At 51.7% G+C, this 25,969-nt stretch overlaps 1 protein-coding gene across 1 annotated transcript in view; it reads right to left on the reverse strand.

Moving 5' to 3' along the window:
• Positions 1–25,969, reverse strand: part of LOC127039332 (zinc finger protein 569-like) — a 449,001-nt gene that overhangs the window by 254,116 nt on the left and 168,916 nt on the right. The gene's annotated exons all lie outside the window — the stretch shown is intronic.

The raw sequence follows: 25,969 nt of genomic DNA on the forward strand, positions 1-25,969 counted from the left end.
GCTGCTGCAAGCAACCAGTCCTGAGGCAGGGGGAAGGGGACAGCCCCAACATCAGCCCCTGCTTTCCTCACTGGCTCAGCTCAGCAGAGCAGTCTCTGTCACACATGCACTCTGCGACCTGCTTAGCTCTGTGTCAGGTGTGCTGGAACAGGAGAGTTAGGGGGTCATGGCCCCACCACTCTTTACCAGCTGTTAGGACAAGTGATGGAGGGGGGGAAGGGTGGAGTCTTGGGAGGAAGAGGCGTTCTGTGGGGGTGGCCTCACGGGGAGGGTTGGTGTGAGTGTGGTTCCTTGGGGAAGGGGTGTCATGAGAGCGCCACAGTTCAGATAACGGTGACCCCGCCCCACTGTAAGGAAGTTCCCACCTCCCCTGCTCTGTGTTCGTAGTGCAGGAGACAGCAGCATCCATGGCAGTGATTTGCCCCCGGGTGCTCCAGCAGAAGGGCTTGGGAGGTGATTTAAAGGTCCCAGGGCTCCAGCAGGTGGGCTCAGGAGGCGATTTAAAGGGCCTGGGGCTCCGGCCACTGCAGGGAGCCCTGGGCCCTTTAAATCACCAGACTGGGAAAGCCAGGCCGGCCTGGCACAGCGTACCCGCTCTTGCCAGTACCCCATACCAAAACGTACCAGCTTACTTTCACCTCTGGAAGGTCCTCACATGGATCAATAACTGGTTAAAAGCTGGGAAACAAAGGGTAGGAATAAATGGTCAGTTTTCAGGATGCAAACTCGTACCTAGTGGTGTCTATACTGGAACCAGGACTAGTCAACATATTGATAAACGATCTGCTAAACAGAGAGGTGACAAAATTTGCAGATGATCCAAAACTACAGAGGACAGTTAAGTCCAAAGCAGCCTGTGAGGAGCTAAAAAGAGATTTCACAAAACTAGGAGAAAGGGCAACAAAATGGCAGATGATATTCAATGCTGATAAATGCAAAGTGATGCACATTGGCAAACACAATCTCAACTCTACATATAAAACGATGGGATGTCAAATAGCTGTTGCCACTCAAGTGAGAGATCTCGGAGTCACTGTGGATAGTTCTCTGCAAACATCCACTCCGTGTGCAGCGGCCAGAAAAAAGGGAACAGAATGTTGGGAATCATTAGGAAAGGGATAGAAAATAAGAGAGAAAATCTTATTGCTGCTGTATAAATCCATGGTACACCCACGTCTTGAATGCTGCATGCAGATATGGTCACCCCATCTCAGAAAAGATGTATTGGAATTGGAAAAGGTTCAGAAAAGGGTTATGGAGTGTCTGCCATATGAAGAGAGAATAATAAGCCTGGGACTTTTCAGCTTGGAGAAAAGATGACTAAGGGGAAATATGATAGAGGTCTATAAAAACATGACTGGTGTGGAGAAAGTAAATAAGGAAGTGTTACTTATTCCTTCTCATAACACAAGAACTAGGGGTCACCAAGTGAAATTAATGGGCAGCACATTTAAAACAAACAAACAGAAGTATTTTTTCACATAATGCACAGTCAACGTGTGGAACTCCTTGCCAGAGGATGTTATGAAGGCCAAGACTATAACAGGGCACAAAAAAAGAGCTAAATCGATTCATGGAGGACATACTCTGAGCCAGGATGTGCAGGGAAGGTGTCTCTAATCTCTGTTTGCTGAGAGCGCGTGAAAGGGGATAGATCACTTGATGATTACCTGTTCTGTTCATTCCCTCTGGGGCACCTGGCTTTGGCCGCTATGGGAAGACAGGACACTGGGCGAGATGGACCCAGTCTGACCCAGTCTGGCTGCTCTTACGTCCTTATGCTCCTTTCATACAGATGCCTGGGATTTTGCCTCATAGTGTGTCCCTGAGGTATCAGCCAAAATGCCCAGACAGGCAAACACTCTGGGCTCCTGAAGCCTCTGCCCCCCACCTAGTGCCTATGGCTCATCCCTGACCCTTGCTGCAGCTCCTTGCTGTAGAAGGTGAAAGGAGCGGAGGCAGCACAGGAGCCCTCTGGGGATACAGATCTAAGGCTTTGGGAGATACACCTTGTCTGAGACATCAGAGCGCTGTAAACCATGCAGCCACCCCCTCAATCAGGGGCCTGTTCCAGCCCTGAGTCTGGGTTACCATGATCCCTCCCACAGAGCAGGGTGCCCACAGATTACAGGCTGAAAATAGACATGTGACACTAACTCCTGTTCTCCCTGACAGGGCCTCCCCTAGACCAAGTGGCACCCCAAGCAAGATGTGTTTTTGGTGCCCCCCCATGTTAAAATTTTGAATATCTTATTTTTCATTGCATTTGTAGCTCAGTTCATGATTTCAATGCACAATTTTGATGCATGATTTTCTCTGTCATATAAGACGATAAATTTGCGGGCTAGGTTCTGTAAACCTGTATTTATTCATGCCATATATAAGCAAATAAAACAAATGCATTTTCTTTAAGCATATAGAAACTTTTTAATTTTAACGGTAACTGAAACGTACTAACATCTAGAAATGGAACTGTCACCAACACAGGGCTGGCCAGTATTAAGTAGTGTTACAGTAGGAGACAGCGTTAGGATGTTAACCCCAGGCCTTTAGCTGAAAGGTCGCTTCTCTCCCATTTCCCCCATGAACTGAAGCGCAGCGTTAAAGAGATCCAAAGATTGGTCAATGGTATTTTCAAGTGCTAAAATAGGAAGTGATGTCGCTCTCTCATTGGCCATCAGCGACTGAAGATGTGGTTTAATGAGCTGGAGCTTCAAGGCAAGGGTGGGTCTGTCTGCTGCCTTCCGTTGCGCTGCTGGGCACCAAGTCCCTGGTGGCCAATATGTGAAGCTGGGAGAAAAAAGTGGGATGGCAAGTGGTGGCAGGACTTTTTCCAACAGGGTCTACCTGCCCAACTTCCTCCTCGTACTGCTGGGCCCCCATCACCTTCAGGTAACACAGGAACTAAGGCAGGTATAAGGTGAGGAAGCAAGTAAAGCCAAGCAAGAAAGGCAAAAGTGAATCTTGTCTTCATGGGTCGCTCGCAATGACGTCCTTTTTCTGTGCCACAGCTGACAAAAACATCCCAGACAGAAAAGTAATAGGCCAAAAAGAAACCTAGTAGCTGCTGAAGTAGTTCAGTTGGGAGCGTGCTAGACTAACAGTCTCTTTTATTCCTCTTTGTGCCCAGGTGGTATATTTTCAGAAAGTGCAGCATTGCCTTTAACTGCCACAAGTCCCTCATTTCAGGCTATGCAGCAAGAAAAGACAGCATGGGCTTCTGCACCGAGTTGGCCCACCTGATCTTTCATTCTTCTCTTGCTCTTTGTCAGCAAGGAGAAGAAGTAGCAGCTCTCCCTCAAGCTGGAGTCACACGGGCAAGGTAAGGATGACTTCCTGAGTGCCGGCTCCAGTCCTCTGCTTTGCCAGCTGACCTATCGAGGGGCTGCCACCCCTTTCTATAGGTTTGTCCATCGGTCTGTGGCAGGGTGAGCAATAACCAAGCAGGTGGAGTTTCTGTAGTGTAGTGGTTATCACATTTGCGTAACATGCAAAAGGTCCCTGGTTCGGAAACAGGCTGGTTTCCTTTTCCCAGATCCCCTTGCTGTTCAGGAAGTTGCTCCTCCTTTTCCTATTGACCTGTCCCTGGGATAACTCCAACCCTTGCATGACAGAAGGTGCTGACAGCATTGGAGAAAGCACCTTGGTGTCAGGCTGGAGAACGTAGAGGAGTTAGGCATGTTACCTTTCAGAGGCTTGTGGCTTGACCTCCTCTGCCCTTGGAGATTGGCTGGTGGACGCCGGCTCTTCCTGCTGGCCTCCTTTGCGTGACTTGCCAAAGTAGGAAATGAGGCAGGAATGGGGCAAAAGAGGAAAGTCGAGCTGAGAAAGGCAGGGCAGAAACTAAGCACATCATTGTGGCTAAGTGGGGTTAGTAGAGCACTATCATTCATTCTGCAAAGCATGGGGAGGTGTGGTTGGCTGCTGGGAGATAGAATCCTGTGCCTGCCTCTTGGCTTCCCAGGGATGGCTACTTGCAGCCCAGGAGAAGCGGGGTTCTGGGTGGAAGGAAAAGAAGCAATGGTGAGGCTGAGTAGGCTCCTTTCTGGCCAAGATGGTGGGCTGTGGCGAGTCTGGGAGTTGCCTGTAAGCCATAAGTGGACTTGGTGCAGTAAAAACTGCTGCTCCATTCTGGCTGACCTGGGGGTGCCATGGATGACTTGGGAGTGGGGGCAGGGCCCTGGCTGTGAGCAAATGGGATCCAGGGGCCGAGTCTTCTTCTTCTCTCCTGTCATGGGGAGCCCAGCCTCAAGCCTGCCCAGCATGTGCTGTAGCTCGAGCATTAAGCCTTCCTGTGTGGCCTGTGCTGGAGCTGACCCTGGACCCCTGTGGGCACTGTTGGGGGAAATCCCGACTGCAAATAATTCTAGGGGAGGCAGCCACTGTGGTTCGCCCTTCCTGCTCCCTGCGCTGCTGCACCCTAAAATCCCTGTCGGCTGGCAAAATGGGCTAGGAGCCTAGGGAGAGGAGGCAAAGGGGTGGCCTGAGCCCCCTTGGGCACTGCCCCGCCCCAGGCAGCCCACAGAGACCTGATGCCTCCCCAAGCAACGCACGGAGATGTGCCAGCAGCGCTAAGGCAGCTCCCTGCCCACTCTGTCCCCTCCCTCCATGCTACACTGCTCCTGGAAACAGCTGGCATATCCCTGTGATCCTGAGTGCAAACTCCATAGCTGACCCGCCCCCGGATCCCACTGCCTAGAAGCCACTGCAGGAGGGGAGTGTGTGCCGGTCACTTGGGAGCTGTGCTGCCCGAGGTAAGCACCCCCCCTCCGACCACCTCCTGCATCCCTACCCCTGCCCCAGCACAGAGACTCTCTGTGTCTTGAACAAGCACTGTCAAGGATTGGCCAAGAACTTGTGCTCTGTTTATGTGAAAGAGACACAAAAAAGGGAGCCCAGCGGACAAGTTTAATTCACAAGCACAAACTGGCCGGCGAAGCCAGGATCTCTCAATTACTCAGAAGGCTCTTCAGCCAGCTCTTCCCAAAGACCAGTCTCTGGAGGCTTTTGTGACATGATGTACCTCAAAATAGCCCCTGTAGCTCACATATTCATCATTCATATATGACTGTGATATGTCATACAAACCATTCCATATAAGTTATCACATGAAAAGTCATGATCTGCTGAAATCGGTTATTCTGTCCAAATATGTATAGCATGAGGGTGTATGAAGTTGTGCATTTTGCTGTATGGTTGTTACTGAAATATGCTATAATTTTGCTAGTGACCCCTGCCAAGGAGGGAGTTCAACAACCATGAATCAGCAATTGTAATTAAAGGATTTCCAATTCAATGACAGATGCCCAAAAAAACACTGTGGGGATTGCTCAAATCTATGACTCAGTTGCACAAGACCACACCAAGAGGATTCCCCAACCTAGTGACTCAGCAGAGCCCACCCGGACACGTCTGGGCAAGTGTCTTCAAGACACTTGAACTAAGGATATAAAATAGGAGACTGTGGCATCATGTTTTTGCCTTTCTCCTCCCCCACCTATGTTGGAAGCAGCAGGAATCCTGAGAAAATGAAAGGGGGAATTCTATGTATTAAGGAGGGTAACATCCAGTGGGGTGAGAAAAATGCTTGACCTAACTACTGCCTAGTGTAATAAGGCGTAAAGTTTAGATTTTGCTGTGGTCATACAGTGCTTAGTGCTCTGCATTGTGGCCCCAAGAGCCATGGATGCAAGTTGAGTAACGATGACTTTTCCTTGTCTCCACGTTTCTTAGGTGCCTCCTTCCAACACTGGTCAGAAAAAACGACCGATTTCTTTTGGAAGCATTTGCATTGCAAGGCAGAGGCACTCTTCTCTGTTTCCTCAGAAGATTGACCAAAAGATGGGAAGAGCGGACACATTTGGGAAAGCACCACTCGGTGCTGCATCTCTAACCTCTACTTTACCTGGCAAGTGCCTCTGGGACTTTTCTCCCAGCTGCTCCATTTTTCATCAGTGACAATCAAAAGGAAGACGACATGACATCTGCGTGTGGACATCCCCAGTGAATCACAAGGACGTGTGGCGCAGGCTCTCGTGTTGCAGCAATTGCAGTTGAACCAACCACCATGCCAATGCCAGTCACAGCAGCCTTTTCATCAGCTCCAGGCTTGTGATTTGATTCTTTCCAATGCTTCTCTCCAAAGAAGCCTTTTCCTTAGCAAGCAATGACTTGGATACCAAGGGAGGTCTCTTCTGTTTCCCGGAAAGACGCAGGAAAACGTGAGCAGAGGAGACAAAAGCTATACAACAAAGCACTACTGGGAGCTGAACCCAGGATCTCCTGTTTGTTAAACAGGTGCTTTAGCCAGCTAAGCCATGGTGCCTGCCTCAGAAAAGTACTTGCAACTGTTCCATTTGATGGTCCAGGACAACACCTGCAAATTCCAAACTACAGACATTCCCCATTTCCCTCAAGACTTGCAAGGAAGAACTGGCAGGCCAAGCCAGGATCTCCTGGTTACTAGGAAGACACTTCAGCCAGATCTTCCCAAAGATCACTATCTAGAGACCTTTAAACAGCCTCTGTAGATGTTTACTGACAAAGATATGCCAAAATAGAGTTCTCCACTGCCTGCAGCTATCACACTACCAGGAGTTCTGTGCACAGAGAGGCCCCTGCTGGTGGGAAAGGCTTTGGTAGAGACTCTTCTGACACCAGTCGTGCCCAAATACTGTTTAGCACTTTGTGTTGTGGCTTCAGCATCCACAGATGCCAGTTGAGTTGGGGGACATTTTTCCTGTCTCCACATTTGTCTAGTGCCTCCTTTCAGCACTTGTCACCAAAAAGACCTGTTTCTTTTGCAAGTGATGTACAGCTAGGCAAAGGCAGTCTTCTCCATTTCCTCAAAAGGTCACCAAACTGTGAGAAGAGCAGACACATTCAGCCAAGCTGGATCCTGAATCTCCTCTTTATTCAACAGGTGTCTGTGAAGGACATAAATCTCCACCGTGCAGAGGTCAAGAATAGGAGTTTATTACACAAAGCACTGGCGGAGTGTCACCTTGCTTAGTAGGCTCAGAGACACTGTTAATTAATTACAATAGAATATATAGATTTTCCATGGGCGGTGGAAGTGACAGCGTAGGCAGTTCCAAACCCTGAGATAGGTATTGCAGCAAGACAAGATAAACACAGTAGCCAGTGGTTAACGGGTTACATAACCTCTCCACCCATGTCCTCAAGTTAGCAAGTTAATATTTCATTAATACTTCGATAAAATGTAATTAGTATAAAATATATATGTTGAATTCTGATTTGAGGTCCATAGGAATGGAGCAACTCCTTTGATTGTCTAACAGGTACATTCCTAGGGGTTAAAGCAAAGAAACAGTGAAAGTATATGGCAATAAGATTGTTTTCTGTGTGTCTGAAGGCAAGGCATTGGTCCCTGGGAAGGAAGGTGGAAGGATGCCATATCTTATACTGACATGTGCCAACTTTTCATAAACTCAAGGTTGGATCTGTGGGAAGAACGTCTCCCTAAAGAAGAGACTAACGTAATAGGAACAGGGATTCTTTGTTCAATCTGCAACTCTGAATAAGACAGAATTATTTAGTTCTTAGATTCAACACCTGGCAATTTGCTGACCAGGCCTATCTTAGCAAACAAGGCTTTCTGTTTACCCCAGCTTTCTCTTAGCTGATCATTATTTGCTAGGCTTGTGGTCCCTTGACCATACTCTGGACTTAGTGTCTGGAAAAGAGCTGGCACAATCCATAGACCAGGTTGTTATATACAATGCACATGGATTTGAACCCTTCACATACAGTAATAGCAAAGTTCTTGGTTCAGGCTTGTAGCAGTGATGGAATAAACTGCAGGTTCAAATCAAGTCTCTGGACTCCAGCCACAGCTGGGATGGGGCATTCAGTCCTTTGTACAGAGCTTCAGTTTGTAGCAAAGTCCCTCCAGGTATGAAGCAGGACTGAAGACAAGATGGAGATGAGGCATCAGTCTTTTATAGTCTCTTGCCATGTGGTCTTTGCTTTCTTGGTCCCAAGGACACTCTATCCAGCACGTGGCACAGAAAAAGCTTAGGCCTTGGCTACACTGGCGCTTTACAGCACTGCAACTTTCTCTCTCTGGGGTGTGAACCCCTCCCCTGAGCGCTGCAAGATACAGCGCTGTAAAGCGCCAGTGTAAACAGTGCCGCAGCGCTGGGAGTGCGGCTCCCAGAGCTGTAAGCTAAACCACATGACGAGATGGTTTACGTGCAGCACTGGGAGAGCTCTCTCCCAGCACTGGTGCTGCGACCACACTCGCCCTTCTAAGCGCTGCCGTGGCAAGTGTAGCCATACCCTCAGAGTTCTGTCCATAGACAGGCCCCTGCATACCTTGCTGAGTCACAAGGGGTATCTGCCTTCTCTCAAAGGGTCGATTGTATAGCTGATGGTCCTTAATGGGCCATCAAACAGGCTAGGCAGAACTGACACTAACTTGTCTGGGGTGTTGCCCGGAAGCAGAGCACAAGTTTGAAATACGGACAGTATACAGCCAATATTCATAACGTCAACTACAAAAATGATACACATCTAGAGATAGCATAATTATAATCAGCCAATCACAACCTCTCCATAGACCCCTTACACAACAACCTTTCTACAACATTGGCTGAAAATATAGAACAGTGGTCACAACAGTGATCTACAAAGTTACAGATTATGTCAGTAACATCACAGGAGGTGACACGGCATCAGTGAGACTGATACTGGAATACTGCCTCCAGTTTTGGTGTCCTCATTTGAAAAAGATGTTGTGAAATTGGAGCTGGAGCAGCAAAGAGCCACCAAATGTTCTGAGGGCAGGAGAAAAATGCCTTCCAGTGAGCTACTGAAAGAGCTCAACCTGTTTAGCTTCTCAAAAGAAGATTGAAAGGTGATTTCACTGAAGAGTTGAAGGGCCTTAATGGAGAGAAAATATTGGGTTTCAAAGGACTCTTGAATAGAGCAGAGAAAGGCACCACAAGAGCCAATGGCTGGAAGGTGAAAAGAGACAAATTCATATTACAACTAAGGCACAAATAGTCAACAGTGAGGATGATTCACCACGGGAACAAGTTACCAAGGAAAGTGGTGGATTTGCCATCTCCTGATGTCATTCAGTGAAGACCAGATGCCTTTCTGGAATGTTTTTCCCCCAAAAGTAGCTATTGTGTCATACAGGAGGCCTGTGATACGCAGGGGTCAGATTAGATGCCATAAAGTCGACTAATTTCTGAAAAACGGAGCATAGCATTGGGAGCAGCCTCTGATGTTTTCCTGTCTAACTGGCTTGCTGCCTAGAACGAACGCTTCTCGAGTGGGGTGATCCACAGGGAGTAGCTCAAACCTCCAAAGTGCCTGGCCAGGAACAGAACATTGGCACAGCAAGGGAGGGGTGTGGCAGTGACATCACAAAGGCCTTTTGCAGGACCTCAGACTATTGCTCCAAGGTGGTGAGGAGGTGGTGACCTCACAGAGAGATGCTGACATCAGCCTGGCAGGACAGGGACGAGGGGCCAGGGAAACCTCAGAGACCCCTGTGGCTTTGCTTCAGCAAGTCTCCTTCTCCAGGTCTCTCTTTGAGGACTGAGAGAGTATTCGGGTTCACGGGCGTGAGCGCCAGGAGGAATCTCTTTTGAGTTTTCTCCTTCCCTTTTAGTGATTTTACTAAAGACCATCCGTCCCTGTTTAGAAGGTAAGAGCCTCCTGGATGTTTGAAACCTGTTCAGTCTGATCCATCTGGTGAGAGTTGAATTCGAGGTATGGAGAACACGAGCTTAAGGAGGCAGAATTTTATTGCTCACCTGAGATTTTGTCCCTTAGAATCACTGGGGACATTAGGGTTTCACCTTTTCTTCCCTCCCTCCCTCCCTCCTTTCTCTTCGTCTCTTGCTTCTTTTGTCCTTTCTCCTGTTCCCTTCCCAACACCAGGAGGGTGTGTGTGTTGCGGGGGAGTGCTCTGCAGCTCCCACTGTGGAAGGTTCAGCCAAAAATGTGAGGCTGAAATAGTGCTCGGGCAGTGATCCTCACCATTAACGTGGGCCATCCTTTGGGCTCTCTGGTGAGAACCCTCAGCCTCCCGTTCTCAGTCTCTACCCTGATTGACTGAACAGGGGGTTATTGACAGGGAGGAGACTCTGATCTTTGTTGTTCTCTTTTAAGATTAAGTAAATAAGTCAGAACTAGTTCTATGTTTGATGAATTTTGCTCCTTCACTGCATTAATGGTCTCTGAGTAGTTGATGATTCTCTCTAACATTGCAGTTCTCCTCAAATACTTGCTGAATAATTACTGTCACTGCTATTGGTCTGGAGCTCATCTGAGAGCACTTTATTCGGGTCATTCAATGTCTGAAATTCAAGATCCGATGGTTAGTTTGAAAATCAGGGCTGTTGGGTCCTATTCCCAACTCTGCCAGTGACTGGCTGTGTGACCTCAGACAAGTCAATTCTCCTTTCTCAGCCTTAGCTTCTCCCTCTTTCAAGTAGAAATAATAATGATCCGCTCCTACCTACCTCACGGTGGGTGGAGGATGGGGATCCATCGGAGAGTGTCACTAGGAGTAGGGCATAATATGAGGTGTCCTATCACGTTTACTCAGAGCAGATTAACACATAATAGAATAGCTGAAATAGTCTATTTTATTTGTATGTTTTTATTATGAAATTGTAAAGAGCAGCAACGACTTACCTCAGACTTAAGCATCTTGTCTGATGTTTGAGATCTAAGTGTCTCCTCTTTGTGTGTAACGAGACAATTTAACACACTGTGACAAACAGGAGATGCTTTTGTTTTGCAACAAAATACTTTTCAAAGAACTTTCATCCCACCTGTTATGATTATGAGAAACAAACTGGATTAGCCTGAATGGGATATTCTGACAGAAACGGTTGCAATGAAATTTCTCCACCATCTCAATTCCTGGGCTCTGTCCCTGCCTCTGGGGCGGTTTGTTGTCTGTTAGAACAGGAGTCAGGAGTGGTGGCTTCTCTTTCTGGCTCTGCCACCGCCTAGCTGTGTAGGCGCTTGGGGAGGTCACTCCCCATCTCTGGACCTCAGGCTCCTCCCATCTGTCCAATGGGAACAGGGACAGCTCTCGAACTCTGGGCAGTTGTGAGCCTGACTGAGATAAGGTGCGTTAAAGCCCTGTGTGAAGGAGAAAGGGGAGTTTCACAGTGTTTAGCACCAAGAAATTCTAAAGTTTGCTTAAATGTCTAGTCTGTGGAAACAGGAAATGGTCAGGGCCAATCTTTAACCAGTGCCTTTTTTAAAGCCCATTCAAGGATGTGAGTCCCTATCTTTTAGGTTCCTGGGGTTCTTTGCCAGCAGGAGAGAAGAGGTTCCTGCCTCCATTTTTGGGGCCTTAACAAACCAAGTGTTGTGCCTCAGTTCTCGTCTGAGATTCCTGAAAAAGAACATCTTCCCATCCATGAACAAGACAGGACCCGTCTTTCAAAGGGGAACAAAGAGACCCCTGGGACTTACAGACTAGCTAGCCTCACTACCATAGCTGGAGAGATCCTGCAATACATTCTTAAATACTCAGTTTGTCAGCAGCACCTACAGGATAATTTGGTTCTTAGGACGAGTGAGCATGGATTTATCAAGAACAAATCATTTCAGACCAATCCTCTTTCCTTCTTCGGCAGGGTTCTGGGCCTGGTGGAGGTGCGTAAACGGTAGATGGGATGTTGCTTGGTGTTACTAAGGCTTTTCACACAGTCCCGCAGGACATTCTCACAAGTGAACGAGGGAAATGCAGTCCAGCTGCTATCAGTGTAATGTGGGTGCAGAGCTGTTTGAAAGCCCAGACTCCAGGAGCCCTTCTCCATGTTTGGCTGTCCAACGGAGAGGGTGTACCTAGTGGATCTGACAGGGATCAGTCCGGGATCCGGTACTATTCAATATTTTCATGAATGATTTGGAAAATGCAGTGGAGACCATGCTTCTAAAATTTGCAGCTGACATGAAGCACTTAGGAGCACAGGATTGGAATTCAAAACACCCTTAACAAATTGGAGACTTGGTCTTCTTGAGCCAAACTCCATGGTTGGGTCCCTCTCTCTAGAGTGGGCTGAAGTGAAACCCCAGAGCCAAACACTTCTCCTGGGCAGTGCGCTCCTCCCTTGAATGCTCAGATGCTGCTTAGCACTGTCAGAGCAGCTTTGGCTGGGGGATTCTCCCAGCACTTTCCAATAGCGGGAAAGTATGAAATCCCCATTTAACTGCTGGGGACAGAGCCCTAGATGGGGGAGCAACTTGCCCAAAGTTCCACAGGAAAAGGAAAACAACCAGCAGTGGAACCAACAGGAAACCCAGCAATGGAACTCAGGAGTCCTGGGGGTGTGCTAGGGTGAGCAGATGTCCTGAATTATAGGGACAGTCCGAATTTTGGGGTCTTTTTCTTATCTAGGATCCTATTACGCCCCACCCTCATGCAAATTTTTCACATTTGCTGTCTGGTCAACCTTGGATGTGCACAGGTGTGGGTCCCAGCTGCTCCCTGCTCCCCTCATTGAACCAGAGATGCAGGATTACTGCCCTGTGGACTACAGGGCACTAGTGGACATGGGGTTGTGTGGAGGTAGAGTCTGGCTGCAGGCAGGGCAGGGGGTGCGAGGCTGGCTGTAGGCAGGGCTGGGGGTGCAGGGCTAGTGCAGGCTGGGGGTGTGCGGGGGCTGGCTGGCTTTGGGCAGGGCGACGAAGGTGCTGCAGGAGTTGGCTGGAGACAGGGCAGAGGGTGTGTCAGGGGCTGGCTGTGGGGCTGACTGCAGGCAGGGCAGGGAGAATGTGGCTGGTGGGGCAGGGCAGAGGCTACAGGGCTGGCTGCAGGCAGGGCATGGGGCAGAGCCGGTGCAAGGATGTTTCTTGCCCTAAGAGAAACTTCCACCTTCCGCCCTCCCCCTCCCCGTGCCCACGTTCTGAGGCGCCCCACCCATGGCAGCTTCCCCCTCCACCCTGAGGCGTCCCTCTTGTGGCAATTCCCCTGCTCTGCCCTGCAGCACTCCCCTTGCCCCAGCTCACCCCTGCTCCGAGCATGAGCACCCCGAGCACACCGTAGCCGCTTCACTTCTCCCACCTCCCAGGCTTGCGGTGCCTAAGCCTGCCAGGCGTCAAGCACCCTCCTCTGAGTCACAGCAGCCCTAATAGTTGACAATAGAGGCACCTTAACCCCTGAGTTCCTTCAATGTGTCCCCCTCCGGGGTCCAGCTCCAATCACCAGATACTCGGGGTATGTCTATACCACCTGCCGAATCAGTGGGCAGCGATCGATCCAGCGGGGGTCGATATATCGTGTCTAGTGTAGATACAACACATCGAGTGCTCTCCCCTCGCCTGCTGTACTCCAGCTCAGTGAGAGACACAGGCAGAGTCTACGGGGAGCTGCAGCAGTCGACTCAGCGATACTGTGATATTATAAGTATAATATAATATCTCATTGAAAGGTGACAGGGCCAGAAAGAGTTAATTAACTCACCTCACCGACTGACCTGACCCGTGGGTGAACCTTAAGAACTGGTTAGCAAGATATGAAAATGAACAGAGCTTTGAAATGCAAGTCTGCAGTGTTAGAGGTAGAAGGGGAGATGTTTACTCAGGTCTTGTGATGTAAACAAACAAGTCTTGTCTATTACTATAGTTTTAATTCAAAGAGCAAAAAAGGAATATTAACATTTATGATGATTCTTGAGTGAAATAGTATTATTGTCTATGTATCTCTTTGAAGGTTGTGGTAACCTGTATTTGAACTGTTTGATGAATAAATTACCCTGTACTAATTGCCAGGATGTTTGGAAGGAGAGTTAAGCCTATTGTTTTCTCAGGCTGAAAGGCTGCTGGAAATGTATAAGAACCCTGGGACACGATCCTTCTTCATCTCAGATCTGCTTTGGGTTTCAAGAGGGGGAAACCTTAAGCCACAAGGATTGAGATCCTCAGTCATTGACTGGAGCCACCCTGAATATGGACATTGGACTATAACCTATGGACTATTTCTAAAAGGACTTTTGGCTACTACAAGCTCACCTCTATTATGTATCTGAACCTCAAGAACTGAATTCAAGTCTATATGTCTATTAATCTTTTAACCAACACTCTCTCTCTTTTCTTTTCTAATACATTTTAGCTTAGTTAATAAGAATTGGCTATAGCATGTATTCTGGGTGAGATCTAAGTTATAATTGAACCTGGGTATGTGGCTGATCCTTTGGGATCGGAAGAATCTTTTCTTTTATATGATGAAGTAAGATTTTCAGGAATCATCATCATATCTGACAGGTGTGTCTGGACGGAGGCCTGAGGCTGGGTACTTTAAGGGAACTGCGTGGTTTAAACTTCTAAGTAACCAGTGAGGTACTAGAGAAGCTGTTTTGTGCTGGCTTGGTAAATCTAAGTATTGAAATCACAACCAGCGTTTGGGATTTGTCTGCCCTGTTTTGTTTGCAGTTCACCCTGATTGAGTGACCTGAACTGGCTCCCACAGGCAGCACCGTCACACCTACATCCAGGCTGTAGGGGTCCAGGGGATCTTAGGGGCCTTGGGGTGCACAGATACCTATGTCCAGGCAATAGGGGTCCCGGGGGGGCTTAGAGAGTATGGGGGGACACAGATACCAATCTCCAGGCTCTAGGGGTACCAGGGGGGCTTAGAGAGTTCGTGGGAGGCACATATTCCTACATCCAGGCTTTAGTGTTACCAGGGGGGCTTAGGGGTTTAGTGGGGGGCAAAGATACCTACGTCCAGGCTGGAGGCATCCTGGGAGTCTTAGGGGATTTTTGGGGGCTGAAGATACCTATGTCCAGGCGGTAGGGGTACGAGGGGGTCTTAGGGGTTCGGGTGGGCACAGATACGTATGTCCAGGCTGTATCAGTCCCGGGGGGGTTAGAGGTTTTGTGAGGGGCACAGATATCTACGGCCAGATTGTAGATGTCCCGGGGGAGCTTAGGGGGGTTGTGGGAGTGCAAATACCTATGTCCAGGCTGTAGGGGTTCCTGGGGGGTTAGAGGGTTTCTGAGGGGCACATATACTTACGTGCACACTGGAGTGTCCCAGGGGGCTTATGGAGTCTATATGGGGTACAGATACCAATGTCCTGGCTGTATAGGTCACTGGGGGGCTTAGGGGGTTTGTGGGGGGCACAGATACCTAAGTTCAGGCTGCAGGGGTCCCGGAGGGGCTTAGGGTCTGTCACGGGTCTACCCAGACCAAAACCAAAACTGAACTAACTCAACTCCCTCCAGCTGGCCCCTTCCTGTGTCCAGCTTCCTGGGCAAAGGTGCTGACTCCCTCCCCCCTGCCTAGCTCAGGTTACAGGCTGAGCACATGTCCGGTTCTAAAGTCACCCCCTGCTCTCCCATCCGCCACACAGACAGTCCCTACTCCATCACAGTAATGCCAAGAGCATTTCCCACATGGAGCAACACTCACACCATGTGGCCACACTGGGTAATGCACAGAGCATTTCCCGCATGGAGCAACAATGACACCATGTGACTACCCAGCGTAATGCACAGAGCATTTCTCTCATACAGGAACAGTGACACCGTGTAGCCACGCAGGGTAATGCACAGAGCATCACACCTATGTAGAGGCTGCAGAGATCCCTGGGGGGGCTTAGGAGTCGTGGGGGGCACAGATAGCTACATCCAGATTGGAGGCGTTCCAGTGGGCATTAGGGGGTTCATGGGGGACACAAATATCTATATCCGGGCTGGAGAGGTCCCTGGATGGCTTAGGGGGTTGTGGTGAGCACAGATATATACGTCCAGGCTGTAGTGGTCCCTGGGGGTTTAGGGAGTTGGTGAGGGGCACAGAAACCTACATATGGTCTGGAGGGGTCCCTGGGGGACGTAAGGGGTTGTGGTTGCGCAGATACCTACGTCCCGGTTGGAGGGGGCCCTGAGGAGCTTAGGGGTTTGTGTGGCATACACATTGCTACAACCAGGCTCATGGGGGCCCTATGGATCTTAGGGGGCTTGTGGGGGGCAGAGATACCTATGTTGAGGCTGAAGAAGTCCTGGGGAGGGCTTAGGGGGTTCCTGGAGGTCACAAATATCTACGTCCAGGCTGGAGGAGTTCTGGGGGTATCAGGGAGTTGTGGGGGGGCAGAGATACCTATATCTAGGCTGTAGGGGTCCCAGGGTTGCTTTGGGGCATTTTGGTGTACAGATACCTACTTCCATGCTGTAGGGGTCGCTGGGAGGATCAGTGGGTTCGTGAGGGTGCACAGATACCTACGTCCAGGATATAGGGAATCTGGGGGGGCTTAGGGGTTTGTAATTGGCACAGATACATTCATCCAGGCAAGAGGGGTCCTAGGGACCTTAGGGGGTTCATGTTGGGCACAGATACCTGCATCTAAGCTAGATGGGTTCCGGGGGACTTAGGGGGGTTGTGTGGAGCTCAGATAACTATGTCGAGACTGGAGGGGTCCCATCGTGGCCTAGGGGGGTTGTGGGGTTCACAGAGACCTGTGTCTAGGCTGGAGGGGTTTTGGGGGTCTTAGGAGGGTTGTGGGTGCACAGATACCTATGTCCATGCTGGAGGGGTCCTATCGTGGCTTAGGGGATTCGTGGGGTCAGAGATACCTATGTCTAGGTTAGAGGGGTCCCGGGGGGAATTAGATGTGTTGAGGGGGGGAACAGATACCCACGTCATGATGGTAGGGGGCCCTGGGTAGCTTAGGCGGTTTGTGGGGGTCACAGATACAAACATCCATGCTGTAGGGGTCCCGAGGGTCTTTGTGGGGCTCTGGGGGTCACAGATAGCTACCTACAGTCTGGAAGGGTCCTGTGGGTCTTAGGGGGTGTGTGGGGCATACAGATGCCTACATCAGGGCTTGTGGGCTCCCTGGGGGGCTTAGAGGTTTGTGGGGAGCACAGATACCTTTATCCAGGCTAGATGGGTCCTGGTGGGATTAGGGGGTTGTGAGGGGCACAGATACCTATGTAAGCAGAATCAAGATGAACTCCACCCTGTCATCTGGTGTTGAATTATGGCAAGTGTGGAAAAGAATTTCAGGGGCTGATCGTGTTTGCATAGGCACACCCACCCTGCCTGACATGGCCACGGCAGCCTGGGATGGTTGCTTTGGCAGCTGTGGTATCCCCAGTTTATTCATTGTTGGGGCATGAGATGTGGAGTGTTGTCACCCTGATTGTGTGGATGAGGAACTGTGAAACTGCTTTGAGATAGGGATTCTCACCATCAATTGAGTGGCACTCACTAGACAAGGCTGTGGGCTCCTTGGGTGAACCAGAAACACCAATTGCATCTTCTTCTTTTTTTAACAGTTGAATAATAGAGCTCATTTTTTATTCTTTTAAGAATTGACGTTCCAGGTTCCTGATCTGAAATCGCTAAAGAGCTGTGTTAACTAGTAAGGGAGTCTGAAACTATATTGTGGAGCAGAGTAGCTGATAGAGAGGAGCAGTTTGTTGGAGAATTGGAGTGGCCCACGGAGTGAGATGAGTGGAGCAGTTTTTGGAGACAGCTGGAGCAGATCACAGGTCGGCTTGCGCAGCAGAGCAGCTGGTGGATGGAGCTGAGCAGTTCGTGGTGAAGGTGGAAGCAGAATCCCACAGAGAGGCAGGGCAGTTGGCAGTGGACCACGTAAGGTTCCCCTTTCTACCAAGGCTGGCAGGGGAAAAACCCTGCAGATAGACTCTTGAACTCTAGGGCTGCGGGACTCTGGGTGATTTTGGGGTTACTGGAGTCTTGAAAAATTTGAAGCATTGGACTTTGGAGTTTTGGGGTGATTTGGGGATTGCTAGACTCTAGAGCCCAGGGAAAAGGACACGGCCTAGTTGAGGTGTTTTCCCAATTTAATGCTATGTTGTTTATCTCACGTTAATAAATGTTTTCTGCACACCCAGACTCTGTGCTTGTGAGAGGGGAAGTATTGCCTCTTTGAGGCACCTAGGGGTGCATATGTAAAATTTTCCCATGTCACTGGGTGAGGGCTCGAGCTGGTTTGCATTACGTTATAGGGAAGGGACCCCCATGTATTGAACCCAGTCCTTGCTGCTATCAGTTCAGCCTGGCAGAAGGGTTCCACCTACATCCAGGTTGAAGGGGTCCCTGGGGGGCTTAGGGGGTTCGTGGGGGGCACAGATATCTAGGTCCAGGCTGTAGGGGTCCCTGGGGGGCTCAGGGGTTTGGTGGGGGCACAGATACCTACGTCCAGGCTGCAGGGGTCCCGGAGGGGCTTAGGGTCTGTCACGGAGTGTGGTGGAATCCGGCCCTGCACCTCTCTTCCTGGGACACACAGTGACTCAGCCAGCCAGTAAAACAGAAGGTTTTTTTGGCCAACAGGAATGAAGGATACAGCATAGCTTTTGGGCACAACCAGGACCCCTCAATCGAGTCCTTCTGGGGGTTCAGGAAGCTTAGTTCCCAGTTTGGGATTCCCTGAATTCCAACAACCCAGCTCCAAACCAAAACTGAACTAACTCCCTCCAACCGACCCCTTCCTGAGTCCAGCTTCCTGGGCAAAGGTGCTGACCCCCTCCTCGCTGCCTAGCTCCAGTTACAGGCTTAGGTTCTGTCCCTCATCTGTCCCGCTGCTCTCCCATCCCCCACACAGACAGTCCCTACTCCATCACAGTAATGCACAGAGCATTTCCTGCATGGAACAACAGTGACACCCTGTGGCCATGCAGGGTAATGCACAGAGTATTTCCCGCATGGAGCAATAGTGTCACCGTGTGGCCATGCAGGGTAATGCACAGAGCATCACACCTACCTAGAGGCTGTAGAGATCCCTGGGGGGCTTAGGGGTCATGGGAGGTACAGATAGCTACGTCCAGGCTGGAGGCATTCTGGGGGGCTTAAGGGGGTTCGTAGGGTCTCAGATACCTACGTCCAGGATGGTCTGGACCCTGGGGGAGTTAGGGGTGTTGTGGGGGCATAAGTACTTGCGTCCAGGCTGTAGAGCTCCTGGTGGGGATTAGGGGTTTCGTGGAGGACACCAATACCTACGTCCGAGCTAGAGGGGTCCCTGGATGGCTTAGGGGGTTGTGGTGAGCACAGTGGTCCCTGGGGGTTTAGGGACTTGGTGAGGGGCACAGATACCTCTGTATGACCTGGAGGGGTCCCTGGGGGGGCTTAGTGGTATTGTAGGGGACACAGATATCTACGTCCAGGCTATAGGGATTGTGTGGGGTGCTTAGGGTGTCAGGGGGGCACAGATATCTACATCCAGGCTGGAAGGGTCCCGGGGGTTAGGGGGTTTGTGGGGGGCACAGATATGTATGTCCAGGCTGGAGAGGTTCCGGGGAGGATTAGGGGGTTTTGCGAAAGGCAGAGATACCTATCTCCAGGCTCTAGGAGTCCCTTGGGGGCTAAGGGTTTTTTTGGGAGGCACAGATATCTATGTCCAGGTTGGAGTGGTTCCTGGGGGGTTTAGGGAGTTCCTGGGGGGCACAGATACCTAGATCCATGCTGTAGAGGTCCCCGGGTGAATTAGGGGTTTTCTGGGGGGCACAGATACATACATCTAGGCTGTAGGGGTCCCTGGGAGGCTTAGGGGGTTTGTGAGGGACAGAGATACCTACGTCCAGGCAATAGGGCTTCCAGGGGGAATTAGTGTGTTGGGGGGGCACAGATACCCACGTCCAGGCTGGAGGGTTCCCGGGGGGGCGGCTTAGGCAGTTTGTGAGGGGCACAGATACCTGCATCCAGGCTGGAGGGGTCCCTGGAGGCCTAAGTGGGTTTCTGGTGGGCACAGATACCTCCATCCAGGCTGGAGGGTCCCTGGGGGGCTTAGTGGGTTCGTGGGGGGCACAGATACCTAAGTCCAGGCTGGAGGGCTCCAGGAGGGGCTTATGGGGTTCGAGGGGGCACAGATACTTATCTCTAGGCTGTAGGGGTCCCTGGTGGGCTTAGGGGGGTTTGCGGGCCCCAGATACCTAAGTCCATGCTGTAGGCGTCCCTACAGGTGCTTATGGGTTCGTGGGGTGCACAGATACTTATGTCCAGGCTGGAGGGGTCCCAGGGGGGTTGGGGTTTTGTGGGAGGAACGGATAGGAACTTCCAGGCTATAGGAGTCCCAGGGAGGCTGTGGGGGTACAGATACCTACATCTAGGCTGGAGGGGTCCTCGGGGCTATAGGGGGTTTGTGGGGTGCACAGATACCTAGGTCCAGGCTGTCAGTGTCCCGGAGAGATTAGGCGGTTCACTGGGGGCTCAGATACATCCAGGCTGGATGTGTCCCGAGGAGCTTACGGGCTTCGTGGGGTGCTCAGACACCTGTGTCCAGGCTGTAGGGATCCCTGAGGGCTTAGGGGGTTCGTGGGGGGTCAAAGACAGGTACATCCAGGCTGAAGGGGTCGCTGGGGCATTTAGGGGGGTTGTGGAAGCACAGATACCTAGGTCCGGGCTAAAGGGGTAATGGGGGTGCTTAGGGGATCGGGGCAGACACTGATACCTACGTCCAGGGTCTAGGGGTCCCCAGGGGATTAGGGATTGAGGGGGGAACAGATGCCTACGTCCTAGCTGGAGGGGTCCTGGGTGGTTTAGGAGGTTCGTTGGAGCCACAGATACCTATGTCCAGGCTGTAGGGGTTCCTGGGGCGTTAGGGGGTTTCTGGGGGTCACAGATCCTATGTGCAAACTGGAAGGGTCCCAGAGGGCTTAGGAGATTTATGGGGGGCACAGATACCAACGTCCTTGCTGTAAAGGTCCCTGGGGGGCTTTGCGAGTTGTGGGGGGCACAGATACCTACGTCCAGGCTGTAGGGGTTCATGTGGGGATTAGGGGGTTTATGGGGGGCACAGATACCAACGTCCTGGCTGTAGATGTTACTGGGGTGCATAGAGGGGCTGTCATTGCACATAACCCTACATCCAGGCTGTCGGGGTCCCGGGGGGGATTAGGGGGTTCGTGGGGAGCTCAGATACCTACGTCCAGGTTGGAGATGTCCCAGGAAAGATTAGGGAGTTTCTGGGGTGCAGAAATACCTATCTCCATGCTGTAGGGGTCCCTGTGGGCCTTAAGGGTTCGTAGGGGGCAGAGATAACTCTCTCTCATTTTTAGGGGTCTCTGGGGAGGCTTATATGGTTTGTGGGGGGCCCAAATACCTATGTCCAGGCTCGAGAGGTCCCTAAAGGGCTTATAGGGTTCGTGGGTGGCACAGATACCTACGTCCAGGCTAGAGGGGTGGGTGGGGGGCTTAGGGGGGTTGTGGGAGCACAGGTACCTAACTTCAGGCTATAGGGGTCCTGGGGGTTCTTAGAGGTAGGGGCAGGCACAGATACCTACGTCCAGGCTGTAGAGGTCCCGAGGGGATTGGGGGTTGTGGGGAGCAGAGATACCTACGTCCAAACTGAAGGGCTCCCTGGGGGTTTAGTGCGTTTGTGGGGGTCACAGATACATACGTCCAGGCTGTAAGAGTCCCAGGGGGCTTTAGGGAATCGTGGGGGGCACAGATGCCTAACTTCAGGCTATAGGGGTCCCAGGGGCGCTTAGGAGGTGGGGGGCACAGATACCTATGTCCAGCCTGTAGGAGTCCCTTGGGGGGCTTAGGGGGTTGTGAGGGTAGAGTTACCTACATCCCAGCTGAAGGAGTCCTCAGGGGGTTCGTGTGGGTCAGAGATACCTACTTCCAGGCTGTAGGGGTCTTGGGGGGCTTAGGGGGTTTCTGGAGGTCACAGATACCTCTGTGCCGACTAGACCGGTCCTGGGGAGATTAGGAGGTTTATGAGGTGCACAGATGAAAACTTCCAGGCTGTACAGGTCCCTGGGGGGCTTAGGGGGTTGTGGGGGGCACAGATACCTATGTCAAGGCTGGAGGGGTCCCTGGAGGGCTTAGCAATTCATGGGGGCACAGATACCTATGTCCAGCTGAGCTTTTCCCTGGGGGCAGCCTATGCGCAGCTGCGATCAGCTGTTTGCTGGGCAGGCTCCGCTCAGCTGCTCCCCCCTCCCTGCTCCTGCGGGGGCTGATTGAGTCACTCCCCCCCAAAACAGCCTCAGGGGTCGGAGTGGGCAGGGGTGCGGCGCCAGCAGCAGCACAGCCTGCCCCACTTCTCTGGGGCTACCCCCCACCTCTCGAGCTGATAGCTCTGCCATGGCCTCCGCATGAATTGCTGCTCCCTGCCCGCCAGGCTCAGCTCCGGCCACAGCAGCATTGGGTGCCCCAGGGAGCCCGGCTAGGGGCAGTGGTAGGTTGCAGGGAGGAGAAGCTCCAGATACTGGCCGGGGGGAGAGGAGCCGAGCTGGAGTTGGGGAGGAGAAGCCCTGGACTGGGCTGGAGTCACGCTGGGGAGGGAGCGGCAGGGAGGAGAAGCCCCAGGCCCCTGCAGGAGCTGCAGTGGGGAGGGGGAGAAGCGCCAAGCTTGGGCAGGGGAGGAGAAGCCACACAGGGTTGGGAGGCGGGTGGGGGGGAGGGAGAAGCCCAGACCCCAACAGAAGCTGCACTGGGAGGGATGGAGGGGGAGAGGAGCCACCCTGGGGCAGGGAGGAGAAGCCCTGGACCCTGGCAGAAGATGTGGGGCTGAAGTCCCCAGTTCAGAAGCCCCAGCCACCTTAGTGGCAGAAGTTGCAAGGCTGAAGCCCTGACCCCACTCTGTGTGCAGCTACCCTAGCCCTTCTCACTCCCATCCCCCCTGTGGAGCTGGCTCTCACTCTCCGGCTGTGGAGAAATTCAGCCCCAATCTCCCCATATTGGGATCTCCATTTCCCCCCCATCACCTAGCCATGAATGGATTTAGCCCAGGAGGCAGGATCAGCATTGGCCCCATTTGGCAGGTGGGCTCTAGGGCACAACGAGATGCAGTGACTTTCCCAAGGCTAAGCAGGGAGTCTGTGGCAGAGCAGAGACTCAAACCCAGAACACCTGAGCCTGAGTCCTGTGCCTTAACCACAAGGCAACCTTCCCACCGAAGGAGAGGGAACCTCCTCTGCCACTTTGAGTGTGTGGGTGGGAGCAGCCACTGGACAGAGCTGCCAGGAGGTGGAGGGGTTGGATAGTTGGGGGGGTGATTAGTGGGTCGGGAGGTCTCTGGAGGAGGCGGTCATGGGACAAGAAGCAGGGGAGTTGGATGGGTTGAGGGTTTGGGAGATGCCTGTTGGGGGGTAGAGCAGGGTTGGGGCAGGCAGGGAGCAGAGGGAGTTGGATGGGTCGGGAGTCCTGGGGGTCCTGTCAGGGGGCAGAGAGAGGTTGGATGGGGCATGGGAGTCCCGGGGGTCTGTCTGGGGGCAGGGGTGTGGATAAGGGTCAGGGGGACAGGTATGGGGTAGGGTCCTAGGGAGGCGGTTACAGTGGGGGGGTCTCAGGAGGAGGATGTCAGGGGACAAAGAGCCGGGAGGCTTAGATAGGGGGATGGGTCCTGGAGGGCAGTTAGGGGCAGGGTCCCAGGAGGGGGCAGTCAGGGGACAAGGAGCAGGGGGGCGTTGGGTGTTCTGAGGGGGGCAGCCAGGCGGCAGGAATTGGGAGGCAGTGGATGGGGTGGGGCTCCCTGGGTGCACACCCTAATGAAATGTGCTGCACATGCCTATGGTCACGGGGGTGAGCTACTTGCATCCTTTGCCTGTTTGTGCCATTTCTTTCCGTCTCAAAACCTGATAGCAATTCTCTCTAGTTCTTCCCCTTCTCTCCCCTCCCCACATGTGGCTAGAAAATCCAAGGAGAATCTCTTGTTTTCCCTACAATTATTGACTCTCTAGTCTCTTATTTTCCCTATTTTCTCCATAATTCTTAAATTCTCCTCAGCTTTGGGATGTGAACCCAGCCCGTTTCATCTGCAGCCATTTGTCCTTGGTTAGATGGCAATTTGCTGTCCTGTATCATTCCCCCAACATAGGTGGTGGTTAGTAGGTGCTGGTTGGGGGAGCCCGCAGACATGGCTGCCTCTGGGGGAGATGGGGTGGCCGATCTCTGCCAGAAACAGGATATGGCCGAACAGGAGGGGAAGGGAGGAGCCAGTGTCCCTATGGAGCCTGCCCAGCCCCTTTGCTTCTGCTCCTTTCTAGCATTTTGTTCAGAGACTTTATTACTGGGGAGGCTGAAAAATCTCCCTGTGGGCTTAGCCTGGCAGGAGGGGCAGATCTCCCCTGCAATAAAGAGATGGAGCATGTTCCCAGCATGGCAGAATCTGGGCTGTGTCTGTGCAGGGAAAGATCCTGGGGGAATCGTGATGTGACATGAACTAAAGCCTGTTCTGAAACCTCCACAACTGCCCTTCTCGCCCTGCCAGGCTGCAGGATGTCGTCCATGTTTCGCTCCAGCTCATCCCATCCTCCCATGGGACAGGGAAGGGAAACGGCTGCAGAGGAGCCAGTTCAGGTAGGGATTATCGGTGGAGGGGGCTGGTGGGTTCCTGCTGGAGGGGAGGGACAGAAAATACACAGGAGAGGGGAGCTTTGGGCAGTCTGGATTGGAGGTTGGAGTTTGCCAAAAAATTCCCAGGGTGGAGAATGGGAGGAGGCCAGGGTGTGGCAAACCTCTTGGGACTGGTTTAATATGCGGCTTCCATTCTAGGACCAGACCCATGAGGTTAGAGGGTGGAAATGCTCTAATTTGTGGGACAGGAAACAACCCCCCTAGGTGGGGCTAGGAAAATGGGCCAGCATCCCAGTGCTGGAGCCTGACCTGACTAACCAGCGGCTGCTGTGAGATTCATAGATTCATAGATTCTAGGGTCAGAAGGGACCAATGTGATCATCTAGTCAGACCCTCCGCACAAAGCAGGCCACAGAACCCTACCATCCACTTCTATAACAAACCCCTAACCTATCCCTGAGTTATCGAAGTCTTCAAATTGTGGTTTGAAGACCTCAATCTGCAGAGAATCCACCAGCAAGTGACCCATGCCCCACGCTGCAGGGGAAGGCGAAAAACCTCCAGGGCCTCCGCCAATCTGCGCCGGAGGAAAATTCCTTCCCGACCCCAAATATGGCGATCAGCTAAATCCTGAGCACGTGGGCAAGACTCACCAGCCAGCACTCAAAAAAGAATTATCTGCAGTAACTCAGATCCCATCCCCTCCAACATCCCATCACCGACCACTGGGCATACTTATCTGCAGAGAATCGAAGATCAGTTGCCAAAATTAGGCATTCCCATCATACCATCCCTTCCATAAACTTATCAAGCTTAATCTTAAAGGCAGATTGTCTTTTGCCCCCCTGCTCCTCTTGGAAGGCTGTTCCAGAACTTCACTCCTCTAATGGTTAGAAACCTTTGTCTAATTTCAAGTCTAACACTTCCTAGTGTCCAGTTTATACCCATTCGTTCTTGTATCTACATTGGTACTAAGCTTAAATAATTCCTCTCCCTCCCAAATATTAATCCCTCTGATATATTTATGAAGAGCAAGCATATCCCGCCTCAGCCTTCTTTTGGCTAGACTAAACAAGCCAAGCTCTTTGAGTCTCCTTTCATATGACAGGTTTTCCATTCCTCAGATCATCCTAGTAGCCCATCTCTGAACCTGTTCCAGTTTGAATTCATCCTTCTTAAACATGGGAGACCAGAACTGCACACAGTATTCCAGGTGGGGTCTCACCAGCACCTTATATAACGGTACTAACAGCCCCTTATCTTTGCTGGAAATACCTCGCCTGATGCATCCTAAAACCGCATTAGCTTTTTTAATGGCCTGTAGTAGAGCGGTGCCGGGGCTCGACCCTCCTTGAGAGGGAAGGGGAGCCGCACCGGCTCGCCTCAGTCCTTCTGCCTCAGGCCCGTCCCAGGGGCAGTGTGATTCTGCTTCCGCCTTCCCGATGAACTGCTCAGCTCAGTCCATCAGCTGCTCTGCACCACCAGCCGACCTGTGATCTGCTCCAGATGTCCCAAAAAACTGCTCAGCTCACCTCACTCTATGGGCCACTCCAACCATCCCACAAACTGTTCCTCTCCATCAGCTGCTCTGCTCTGCAATATAGCTTCAGACTCCTCCACTAGCTAGCACAGCTCTTTCAAGATTTCAGCTCAGGAACCTGGAACTCCGATTCTTAAGAGAATCAAAAATCAGCTCTGCTATTC

This window comes from Gopherus flavomarginatus, chromosome 23, assembly GCF_025201925.1.
Source record: "Gopherus flavomarginatus isolate rGopFla2 chromosome 23, rGopFla2.mat.asm, whole genome shotgun sequence".
Taxonomy (NCBI): Eukaryota; Metazoa; Chordata; order Testudines; family Testudinidae; genus Gopherus; species Gopherus flavomarginatus.